The sequence below is a fragment of the Brassica napus genome, chromosome C4 (genome assembly GCF_020379485.1).
Source record: "Brassica napus cultivar Da-Ae chromosome C4, Da-Ae, whole genome shotgun sequence".
NCBI classification, from domain to species: domain Eukaryota; kingdom Viridiplantae; phylum Streptophyta; class Magnoliopsida; order Brassicales; family Brassicaceae; genus Brassica; species Brassica napus.
Window position 1 is genome coordinate 57,263,704 of NC_063447.1, and position 12,876 is coordinate 57,276,579.

Sequence of the window (12,876 nt, forward strand, 5' to 3'; positions counted from 1 at the left end):
TTACGACGAATCTTGTTTCTCCTTCATGCCATAGAGTATTTTAGTAGTTTAAACTGAACATCCGCTTCTTTTTTTTCAGATCTGAAACCGCGTCTCGTTGAACTCCGCCGTCGGTAAGTTATTTCTCTTGTCTTAAGACGTTTAGCCGCCGTAAAACCCTAAAAATTGTAGTCTTGATTTTTCTTTTCCCGTCGATTTTTGAAGATCTATAACCGCTGGTGTCGAAGGAGACCATATCTTCTCCGACTGTAAGTCATCCATCTTTTAAAGAAACATTTTTTCTATTTATTCAGATCTGCATGCTTAACAAGATTTTAAGATCTGTAGAAGATGATTGTTGTAGTATAATACTGAAAGATAACTCAAAAGACTTCCTGGAAATCTTCCAGAGTGTAAGACTTCGTAGAAGACTTTCTGAAAGTCTTCCAGACGACTTAAGACTTCACAGAAGACTTCCTAGAAGTCTTCCAGAGTATAAGACTTCGTAGAAGACTTCCTGGAAGTCGTCTGAGTAATCTTCTCACTAAAATTTACATGCAAGTCTTTCAGTATTTGTATTTAGAAAAGTGTGCTTGTTATGTGTTTGAAATGCTTGTTTTTGATTGTTTTGCAGGTCAAAAAATGGATTTACTAGAACTCCCGCTGAGGATACATATATTGAGGGAAGAGCTCCCTGCAGTCAAGAACATTTCGTATCATACTGATGACTCGAAGTTGTTTGCTGCTCTAAGGCAAGCTCTACATGCTGATGAATATGAAGAGCTGAAGGAGTCGAAGTTGGGAGTGTCCATCAAGTTCAAAAAGCTGAATTTTGGTTGAGCTTCAAAGCTGGTTCATTATATGTTCAGGTTTCCAGCTTGACATCAAGAAGAAGTATGAACTGTGGAGTCTCGTTGGTCCACAACCGGTGAGGAGTTTGAACTTATCATCAAGTAACTAAAGCAAATTTTCCACATATTCAAGTGAAATGTTTTTCTGACCAAAAGAAAACAAACGATCTCTTTAAAAGTAACCTTAATCGTAATTAATATATTGCAGGAGTGTATTGATAACGAAACGTAAGTTTTGCGTGTGTATTTAAATGATTATTTAAAGATATTGATTGTGTGATTAAAGTTAATGAAGGATTGTATGCCGTTTGAAAGTAAGGAACAATTTGTGCCTTTAGGGATTAACAATGCTAATACGCAATAGTTCAAAGATACCGACGCCACTTTCTTTACATTTCACATCCAAAGATGCCGACACCACCTATCTTCGGTAATTGTAGCGTGAAGGTAAACACATTTTCTTGAATTGTGATATTAACCTCCCCTGTTATTCGTTCATTTACACAAGTGTTCTTTTACATGATTTATTATTATTGTAGTCGTTTTATATTTTATTTGAAGTTTGACTAATCTGAAAATACACATACATTGTAGTGTTGTACTCCCTCTATATATATGAATAATTGAAGTTTTAACATTTTCACGTATATGGAGAAAAGTTAAAATGCATCATCCCCTTTCTAAAAGATTGTCGCTTTTACATTTTTTTTTTTTTTTAAAAAAGGCTATTTTAACATTTTTTTTTCTTTATTACAGAAAAATGTCATTTTAAAATTTCAATACATTTTATACTTAGTTTCAACTGAATATTAATTATAAAATTTATATTTTTTATCAATTATTTAGTATGAGTATTAGACAACTATAAGTGTACGTTATAATAAAATCCAAATATGTGACTATGTGTGTGTATATATATATTTATATATAAAATCATATATCAGTTTCGTATTTATTATATCAGTTTCGTATTCAACAAAATATGTGTACATATATTAGATCTGATATAGAAATTGCATCTCAGTTTCGTATCCTATAAAATATGTGTTAGCGGATATTATTTGGATATGCATAGGTTGCAATGTGGAATTTTGTTTGTTGACGAGAGAATATTGCGATTTGCGAAACATGATCTGATTGATGTTATTGCGAGCTGTGTAGCTTAAAAGCAACAAAGTGGCATTGTCTAAAGATTATGCAATAACATATGTGACTAGAACTTGCTTCAAAGACTCGGGTTGTATCTACTTTATGTGACATATACATAATACTTCTATTTATTTTCTACATTTATCAATTACGTCAGTTATGAGTTCATAACGTTGACGCATTTCCGAGTTTCGAGGTTTTTATATGCTTCCAGACGAAATATATTTACTTCACGATAAATTTAGCGTTTTCTATTCTTTGATTTAGGGTAATCTTATGTTTTAGTGAATAAAGTCACGAACAATAGTCCACCGGACCACCACTCCTCCTGGTCAAAATAAAAATGATCCGTTTACTTCTGTTTCACCGCTAGCAAGCTACACATTCCGTCTGGTCAAAGTAAATAACCCACTCGTTTTTAGTAAAATATTCTCTCGTTTTCTTCTTAGTTTTCTTCTTGAATATAACTAATAAGTTTTTTATATAAACTATAACTAATAAGTTAGGAACCCATAATTAGGGCTGGACATTTTATCCTAAATTTGAGTCGATCCAAAAAATCCGGATATCCGTAAATTTTTGGAACAAAGCAAATAGTAAAAATTAATATCCGTTAAAAACAAGGCAAATCACAAATACTAAAATTTTAAAAATTTGATATCCGCTCCACTCCAACAGCTATATAAATACACATATATATATATATTGATTAAATGTAGAGTTTATATAACTGTTATTTTAGCAAATGATTTAATAAATTTTATTTACAATATTACTTATAAAAGTATTTTTTTTTGTCACATAAATTTCATTAAAACTAAGAATTAGAGAATGAGCCCAAAGATGACCCAACTCCTGAAGTTCAATACAAAGATAAGAAGGCTTTAAGAGCCTCTTTTGCTGAAACATTGGCTAAAGTAGAAAAGCAAGAGAAGATTGATGCAAAACCAGAGGAGATCGATCGTGTGTCTTTCACAATTCCGATGATTTCTTTAGACTGTAGGTTGCCGGAGATAGCTCTGAAGAGCGTTGAAATGTCGGTGAATACCTTGAGTTTTGGGAACTCGAGGATTTGCACCATGCAAAAGGCCAATCGCATCGCGATAGCCTCTGCGATTAAGGGAGATCCAATGTAACTTTGACCCAAGGATCCATGGATCAGAGCTTCCCAAGCTGCATCCGCCTTACAGATGATCAAGTTGCTGTCTTGTTGAAACCTTGGTGCATGTCTGATGCGAATCTGAGCTGATGAAGGTGCGCTTCTTGTGACCTTGACTGTAGGGAAAGGCCTTATCTGCCTAAATTTGGATCTAATATTCATGAGCAATGGAGAAGCGGCTGTGTAGACTCTCTTGGCCTGTGATGGCTGAAAAAACAGTGAAGCAAATTCAAGCACATCATCACGGCTTTGGGCTAGGTGAACCCTATATACTGAAGCAAAACAGCGGCCTATGAACTGGCGGGATGCCTCGGTGAAAGAGCTGTCGCTTGAAGAACATGGAAAGGAGGTTGAGTTGCCAGTGGAGCAGTAGGGTTTGAGGATTATGCGGCTGTATACGGATACTCTAGATATGTTTCTCATTGTGGAGACAAACCAGAATGCATCCAAGCTTCAACGATTGAGCAAGACTGTAGCCACAAAACATTCCCCTACCAATCTATCAACATCCAAAATCCAGTCCCCAAGACTTCGGAATGTTGTGTACTGGAGAGAGAGAGGTTTGAGAACAGCTAGCCACATTAATACACTCACATCCACAAAATTATCTTGCTGGGAAACAAGAAAGGCCCTTATGGCTGAGCTTGACAAGTAACACTCTAGTTGATGTTCCAATTCTTGAGACCGTACAGCCGGCTGAGGGGTTAGTCTTTGCCGGTGAGGGAAGGAGACCATCAGAGATAACCAACATTTGTAGGGTTGAGACATGGGTAGATCTAGTTGGTGAAGCCCTACAAACGGCAGAGGTTGACGATTCTGATTAACATGACCCTGTGGAGTAGGAGACTCCAACATTGACGCATCCGCTACCTCCCACGAATCAGCGAGACTCCTCCAGACAGGAACGAGCTTTGAGACCTTGTTGTGCAGAGAGAGGTGGAACCGGAAAGGGCTTGGAAGTGACCTTGGTGATTGGACGGAGATAGATGATGGCCGAGCACAGAACAGAGAAGGAGACTGTGGAGGAGAGCTGTTGACTGAAGACGATGGTGGTGGTTGAGGTGTAATGGTCGGGTCCGGTGGATCTGGTGGTTCCGGTGGGTGGAGAGGGTTCGACACCACCGGCTGAGACTTCCGCCGGTAGAGAACGAGAGAGAGAGACGTGGAGTCACCTGGTCTCTCGGCACGGAGGACGGAAGCGGGACAAGAAACGTTGGCATCTTAAATCGGAGATTCGACTTTGGCGGAGAGAGCACGAGAGAGGAGCTTCAATCAGATGGAGAGCGTATCAACCGTGCCGGAGCTCCGGTGGGACAAGCTCATCGTTGGTGTTGTGGCTCCTCGGGTCTCGTGTCTACTTATAAAAGTATTTAAAAAATATTTTTTATGATATCTATAACTTTTTATTATGTTTGTCTTTCTTATAACTAATTTAAAAATTTTAAAACATATAATTTCAGTGCTTCTTTTATTTTATATTTTATATATCATGTAAAAATATTTTAAAGAACACCATTTATCTCAATTTTTTAGATTATTTGTATTAACAAAAACAAAAAGATATATCAGTAAGTATTCGCAAATATTTACCTATTTTTCTGGAGCAAATTAAATCGAAAATTTTGATATCCGTAACATATGAAACAAATCATAAATATCTCAAAAAACTCGGATATCTGATCTGAGCTCTGTCCACAATGTAATAAGTTAATAAACGTCTAAAAGGAAAATCCCAATGCTAACCACAAGTGTACTCAATCTTCGTAATATATTTTACTCTTTTATTGTATGTTTTAGGGGATGTTGTACCCGTTTTCTGTCAGCACTCGAGTTGAAAGTGCTAATAAGTCGAACATAAAACACACAAAAAAGTTCCACGTTGTTCTTAACTTCTTTTTTTTTTTTTCTTAACTTGTTATGACCGTTTTACCAAAAAAATAAAACTTGTTATGACCGGATAGTTTGGTTCACTTTTTTGCAAGTTAATTTCATGTAATTTTTTTTTAAAATGTAAAATTTATTCAGGTAAAATCTAATAGTGTTCAAAAACATTTTTTACGTTAAGAACTTAATTAATTTTCTGTGTTAGCAAAAAAGATAATTTCATTTATTTGTGGATAGAATAAGAGTTAGACTATTGATATTAAAGGGTTTTCAGTTTAATTTCTCGCAAATTATGTTGATTTTATTTTTAAAATGTTTGGATTCGAGTTAAATATCAATATTAACTTTATTTATTATTGATAAACTCAACTTGAAAAAGCTTATAATATGAATGTCTTTACATGCCTTCCACCATTTTAGTTTTTAATAGTTTCAGTTGGAATATCAACTAGGTTGTTAAAAGTAATCATAATTATTATTCTTATAGATTGGCAACATATTTACTTACTGTACTATTTATGTAATTATATTTCTTTATCTTTTGACGAGATTTATCAGTCTGACCGGTCAATTCAGCCCTCAACCATAAATTGAATGACAGATAAAAATTAAACTTTTTGACACAAAAATTGGTAACAAGAAGTTTTCAATATCGCATTCACATGACAAATGTAGACCCGACAATTCGGTCAAGGCCACCTACCAAGCCTACTACTACACATTCTTCATAGTTTCGTATGGGTTTGATTCCCTGTGAAATGTTCAAGGATATTTACATTTTGAATATTGTAATACCTATACGTGGATTTTCTTTTCTTTTCGATATGTCTGAGACTTTGAGCATTTTTCTTGTGAAAATAGTAAATTTTGGGGTTTTCCGAACATGGTCAATAATCTTAAGATAAGAATTTTACCGAGGATAGTACGTCCCTTTTTCGTGAAAACGTTCGTGTTTTTATAGGAAATATCCAGTCCTGAGCTGGAATCATAAGTAATATTTCAGATTGTTATGGGAGATGCTAGCACAAATAAGTTTCACTTCTTTTACATCTAAACCGAACAAAACTTCCAACGGTGCGAACTGAACCAAACTGCTCACAGTTTCAATATAAATTCAGATCTATTCGTCACATAACCAAAATCCAAAATAAATTGAGCCGAACTAAGAAACTCATATGCAAGACTTATACATAAGTCTTTTGCAATATGTATTGGGTTTATGTAGAGACTAAAGAGCTATGTGCTTTAATCTCTAAAGAATGCTATATATAAGGTTCCATATCAGAGTTTCAATAGGACAAGAGTAATATATAAAGGACTTTGACTACTACATTTACCACCGTTAGTTTTAAGTTAGAAATCCATGATAAATCTATAGCCCACTAATTTCTACATAATCCCAATAATATAGCTAAATGTGCATTTTATAATAAGAGAATTTGCCAAAACTAACCCACAACTTGATTTTAACCCCAAACATATATCCAAACTTGTATCAAACGTAAAACTAACCTAAAAACCTTGTGAAATTACAGTCCAACCTCTTGTGACCAAACCTAAAAAACAGAAGCCATTTTTACGAATATAGCCCAAGTAAGTCGTATGAGATGTTGGAAGTCGTCTGGACGACTTCAAAGTAAGTCTTCTGGTGTAGTTGATGTTAAAAATAATTTATAAAATTTTAAAAAAATATTTTGATAAACGAAAAAATTAAAATCATGTAATTATAAAAAGTTTTAAGTGATATAAATTAAAATATAACAAAAATGAATTGTTTTCAACATAGATGAGTGTAGGTAGTGAATCATGGTATTCTTTGGTCTAGGGTTTGGCAACATATATTGTAGTATTGTATGTATTCTTAGGGTTAGATTTTGGAAAGCTTGAATGTTTTTTTGAAAAATTAAATTTTACCTATACGTGTTTATTTTTGTGTATAGTAAATACTTTTGAAGTTTAATTTGATTTTTACTAAATATTCCCGTCTAAAATTAAAAAAAAATATTTTCCCGCTTAAATAACTTAAACGAGACGACTTACTTGTAAATCGTCTCGGAAGTCTTCTATTTTAGCTTTCCGCTATAAATATTTTAATTTCCCGCTAAAAATATTAAAGTCTTATGGGCGATGTCTAGGAAGTCGTCTGAATCAAAAATATTTAACCTAATTGGATTTTTTGTCTCCCTATATAAAGAAAAATTTACACATTTTATCTCCTCCTCTCAAATGGCTGCAACAAAAATGTAATGTTCATCATTCTAAAACTCTTCAACCTCTCTCTAATCTCTTTGACTTGAAAACACCAAACTTTATATGAATTTTTCAGTTTTGTATCATATCTTTCTTATTAATCTATCTTTTTTTGCAGGTTTTTAATCAGGTGGTACTCATCTTCCACTCATTTAAAGGTAGATCTACTAATTTTAGATATGTATTTTTTGTGTTCTATAAAGGTAGATTTATCTAATCTTTCACTCATTTTCTCTGTTTTAAGCCATTTGAACGTTTTTGGATATGCAGGTTTTTCAGATCTGGATTTGATATGCAAGTTTTTCAGATCTGGAAGACTTCTGGGACGACTTACCCGTTGGTCGTCTAAAATATAATGCACTAGACGACTTCCAGAAAGTCTTCCAGACGACTTCCAGGAAGTCTTCCAAACGACTTCCTGGACTTCCTGGAAGTCTTCCAGGCGACTTCCAGGAAGTCTTCCAGGCGACTTCCAGGAAGTCTTCCAGACGACTTCCTCTGGACTTCCTGGAAGTCTTTTGACAAAGTCTTCTTCCATATCAAGTGGAGTCCAAACTTGTCTTTGTAGAGGAATGATCTATAATAGTTTTGTTTGTGGTCTGTTTTGTGATTTGCATGTCTACTCTTTTAGTTGTGAGTTTTTTGTAAAATCAGTAATAATGTTTCCTAAGATGTAATACATGTGCTAACAATGTGTTTACACATTTACAAATCAATGAAATAATAGACTTCAATAGCTTTTTTCTTATCTTCGGATCTCTCATATGCAATAATAAACTCCAATGGCCTTTTTCTCATCTTAATAAACAAGAATGTTGGTAGCTTCATATTAGTGTCTATAACAATAATACTTAAGAGATGGAAACAAACAATAGTAACTAGTCAAAGCATATCATATTTATTATAAGTTTGTGTTGAAAAACTTAGTCAAATTTAGTAAAACTAAGGGAGAAAACATATTTTGAAAATATGAGTTTTACATATCTTTAAGTTACTTATCACTCTTAAAAATACAAGTTATTCAAAAACTAGCGTAGAAGACTTAAAAACTGGTGTAGAAGACTTCCACGGAAGTCTTCTCGGATCAATTAGAAACTTTAATTAACGTGAATGTTAGTAACCTCATAAATATCATCAATTAAGTTATAAATTTCATTCAGTAGCCCAAATATTCATTAATAAACATGAAAATGTTAAAAAGTCTTTATAGTTTTAGAGAAAATGCAAGTTTATTAAACATTGACGCAGACGACATCCACGGAGGTCGTCTAGTAGACTTCCAGAGAAGTCGTCCATTTAGGTAATTTTTGCAATTAAAAAATTACAAAGATTTTGTTGCAATGAGTAGGTTAACTCCACGGACTCTGTGTTCATGTCCAGGTTATAATTTTCTTGAGCCATTGCAATAAGATCAGCATGTGTCAAACCTTCACTCAAAAATAACATTCTCGCTCCTTTGAAATGATCAACCACAAAATTCCAACATCTATCTTTCAATAACCATTCTCCATACACTGCATGTAACTGACGCATCATCTGAAAAAGTCAAAATAAAACACATTAGCAAACATAGAACAAAGAAAACGAAAGTTTATTAAAGATCAATGCAGACGACTTCAATCTAAGTCTTCCAGACGACTTATAAAATATAAGTCGTCTGGTCAACGCAGAGGTTATTTTTGCAATTGACTTTGAAATCTGTTATCTGAGACGACTGAAAAATAAGTCGTCTACTTTTGTTTGGTTAAAAAAAACTCCAAAAAAGCTAGATTAGTTTTGCATTTCAGTCGTCATAGGTTAGTTTTGCATTTGACTGGATTATTTCAAAAGTTTGACTTTCCTGGACGACTTACATTTCAGTCGTCTGGTGAAAAATTGAAATATCAATAATTTATTAAAACTCGACGACTTACAATTAAGTTGTCATAGGTTAGTTTTGCAATTGAAAAATAGAACTTCAATATTTAATTATATATAGACGACTTACAATTCAGTCGTCCGTCCGACGACTTACATGTAAGTCGTCCAGGATTTACGAGGTTTGACTAGAATCTCGGAATAAAATCTTGGACGACTTACATGTAAGTCGTCGGGCGGACGACTGAATTGTAAGTTGTCTGGGTATAATTAAATATTGAAGTTTTTTTTTTCAATGGCAAAACTAACCTACGACGACTTACATGTAAGTCGTTGGGTTTTAATAAAATATTGATATTTTAATTTTCCACCAGACGACTGAAAAATAAGTCGTCCAGGAAAGTCAAAATTCCGACAAAATCCAGTCAAATGCAAAACTAACCTGTGACGACTTACATGTAAGTCGTCTAGGTTCTTTGGAGATTTTTTTGTAACCAAACAAAAGCATACGACTTATATTTCAGTTGTCTCAGAAAACAGATTTCAAAGTCAATTGCAAAAATAACTTCTGCATTGACCAGACGACTTTCAGGTAAGTTGTCTACAGCCAGACGACTTACTTGAGAAGTTGTCTGGACGAACAGATCTGGAAAAAAACTCGATTTCATACCTTAAATTGGTGAGATAACTTCCTTAGCACACATAAGGCTTCTCCAAGCACACCGAATCTCAAACGAAAGTGAACCACCCAGAATCGTTAGCTTCTACGACTCTATGAACCATAAAAAATGTAGAATCAAAATCTTGGATTTTTTTAGCTGAATGTGGAGAGAAAGTGAGAGAGATGTTGTGTTTAGTTCATAAGAATGAAGAAAGAATAAGGGTAAATCCATTTTGGGAGCATTAAGAGCTTCAAATTGGTTGTTCATGGTGGTTGGAGTATTGATGACAATGACAATCTTGTAATTACTTGAAGATGATGATGATGAGAGAGTAAAATTGTCATTTTCGAAAGAAAAACAAATTGATGGCATTTTCGTGAATTATATGAACTTGTGGGGTGAATAGGACAAAACTAATTTCCTAAAAAAAAGTTAGTTTTGTGTTTGACTTTGAGTTATTTCAGGTTATTCGTAAAAATAACAGTGACAAAAGAGAGCATAAAATTCATGGGCGTTTAAAGCAATATCATATTTTATATACACTAACAAGTAACACTTTTATAACATAATTTGTCTAAAATCGTGAAAACTATACTACTATTTTAAGCCCTTTATCAAAAAAAAAAAAACTATACTACTATTTATTTATAAAGTTTTCATCACGTCATTTTTGCAACTAAATATCCAAGATATGTTTATTTAACAAATTTCCCTTTTACTTTTATTGGCAACAATACGGATAAAGATAGGAAATCATGTAACTTTTTCAAAAAAAAAGTTATATGGCTAGGAAATTGAAGTGAATATTTGTATTAAACAAAAGTTATGAAGATTTCTTTAAAAATGGGCTAATTTCAAAAACTAAAAAATGTTTTTGGTGTTTAAATGGACCTTACCAAACCATTGTGCCTTAAAGAAAATAAGATGAGAATACTCATTTCCGACTCCGATCTATTTATCCAAGATGACGAACACAATGAACGGCTTCCTTTCTAGACTCATGTCCGATCCAAATCATATATGTTCTGTCCCATTCAATATTTGTTATGTATGTCAGTCAAGTAAGGAGCAAAATCATTTAAAGAAAAAGCTGGTGTTGATGATTATGAAGGTAGTTGTGGGCCTTGTGGCAATTGGTAACAAAGAAGAAATAATACGTTGAGATAAAGCGCATCGCACGGGCCTAATCATTATTAAAAAAACATACATATTAATTTTAATAATTTTAATATTATTGGAAAATCTTTATTGGTCGTTTCCTTAACAAATATTTCAATAAATCTTTTATATAAAACAAATAAAATATCTGTTAAAATAATTAAAAAGAGAAAAAGTGAGATTTTTAATCAAACGAATTTTTAAAACACATTAGTTACTCTAGCAAGACATGCTTTCTTATTAATGATTTATTTTATTTATGACTTATAATTTAGTAATACTACTAAAATAAATTAAAAATAAACAGTAATTTGAAAGAACCACCGATGAAGATAGTTCTTTTTTTTTTGTAGAAAAACTAATGAAGGAAGTTCTTACAATTCTACCTATAGGAAGGGCAGGAGTCATTATAAGACCATCCGCAATGCGGGATTTTAACGAATCCTTAAATCCAAATCCTTAACTATTAGGCATATAATAATAATATTTAACCCAAATAACGTAAGGATCAGTCCTTTGCTAAGGATTAAAATATGTTGATCCTTGTTGACGTGGCACATCAATTTTGTCCGTCGAGAGAAGGGTTTCACGCGTTCGTTTCATTTCGAGTCTAGACGAGAAAAAAAAAGTTAGTGTCGGCGATAAGGCGATTGTGCTCTCTCCGGGTAAAGAAGGTTAATCGAAGGGTTCTGTTGTTGATTTCCTCTGATTCATGGGATTTACATTCGATTTCATGTCGTTTTCTTCGCAAATTAGATTACGGAATTGGGGAATTGGGTTTTCAATCGAATCGGTGAAATTTGGGGTTTTCGCGAGAATTGGGTTTCAAAACGATTTGTGTTTCAATCGATTTGGGGTTTCTTTCCTTTGTAATAAAGGTTTCAAAACGATAAAGGTATCATTCGATTGGGGTTTAATTTTGGTTTGTAGTGTGGGTTTTAAAACGATAACGCTTTCAATCTATTAGGGTTATTCAGTGGAGTCATCTTCTTCTGTATGTGGTCTGAGTCTGTTGAGCATAGGGAATCCGATTCTTTGATATGTTTGATATGTATACAATTTTTTTATACAAATGTTTGATATGTTTTCACAAATATAATCGACGATTTTTTGATATGTTTTATACAAATGTTTTCATTATTTCGTCTGATTCTTTGATATGTTTTATAGTAATGTGTTCATTATTTCCTCTGATTCTTTGATATGTATTAACGACTGTGTTGCTCTTCTTTCAGGTTAAGGAAACATGGGACAATATAGCTACAGCCAACCCAGTTCATCAGAGGAGTATGATATAGACTTAACTTCGCTTCTTCAAGCAGAAGCTGATATCTACGCGGATGAAGCTGAGAGTAGGCAGAATATAGTTGAGTCGGTTGAGTACGTTCCTCAACCTGAGGCTGATGATGGAATCCCCAAGACCTGCTACTGTGGTGGTGAGCCTGTCGTTGCAACAGCTTACACAAGGAAAGATCAAGGGAGAAGGTACTTCACTTGTGAGAATGCGGATGATGGAGACTGCCATATATGGAAATGGTGGGATGTGGCAGTCATGGAGGAGTTCGGTGACTATCAGAGACAACTTAGGGAGCTTAAGGCTCAAGCTAACGAGAGTGAGGAGAAGCTGGTAAAGGTTGAGAAGACAGTGGGGGAGTTAGCTAAGAGGAAAACCGGAATCACAAATGGCTATCCACTGGTTGTTTGTGTGATGGTTAGTCTCATATTTGTAATATGTGTGCTAGTCACGTTCAAGTGGGTAAGTTTCTTTCCCTATGCTTATTTTGAGTTGTTTCATTTTTTAAAAAAACTTTTGACTCTTTTATCTCATGTGTGTTCAGGAAGAGCTTCAGAGGATGATAATGCGACTCTCTGCACTTTAGAAGGTATTGTAGAAACAACTTCCAACTCTGTTTTCTTTGAATAATTA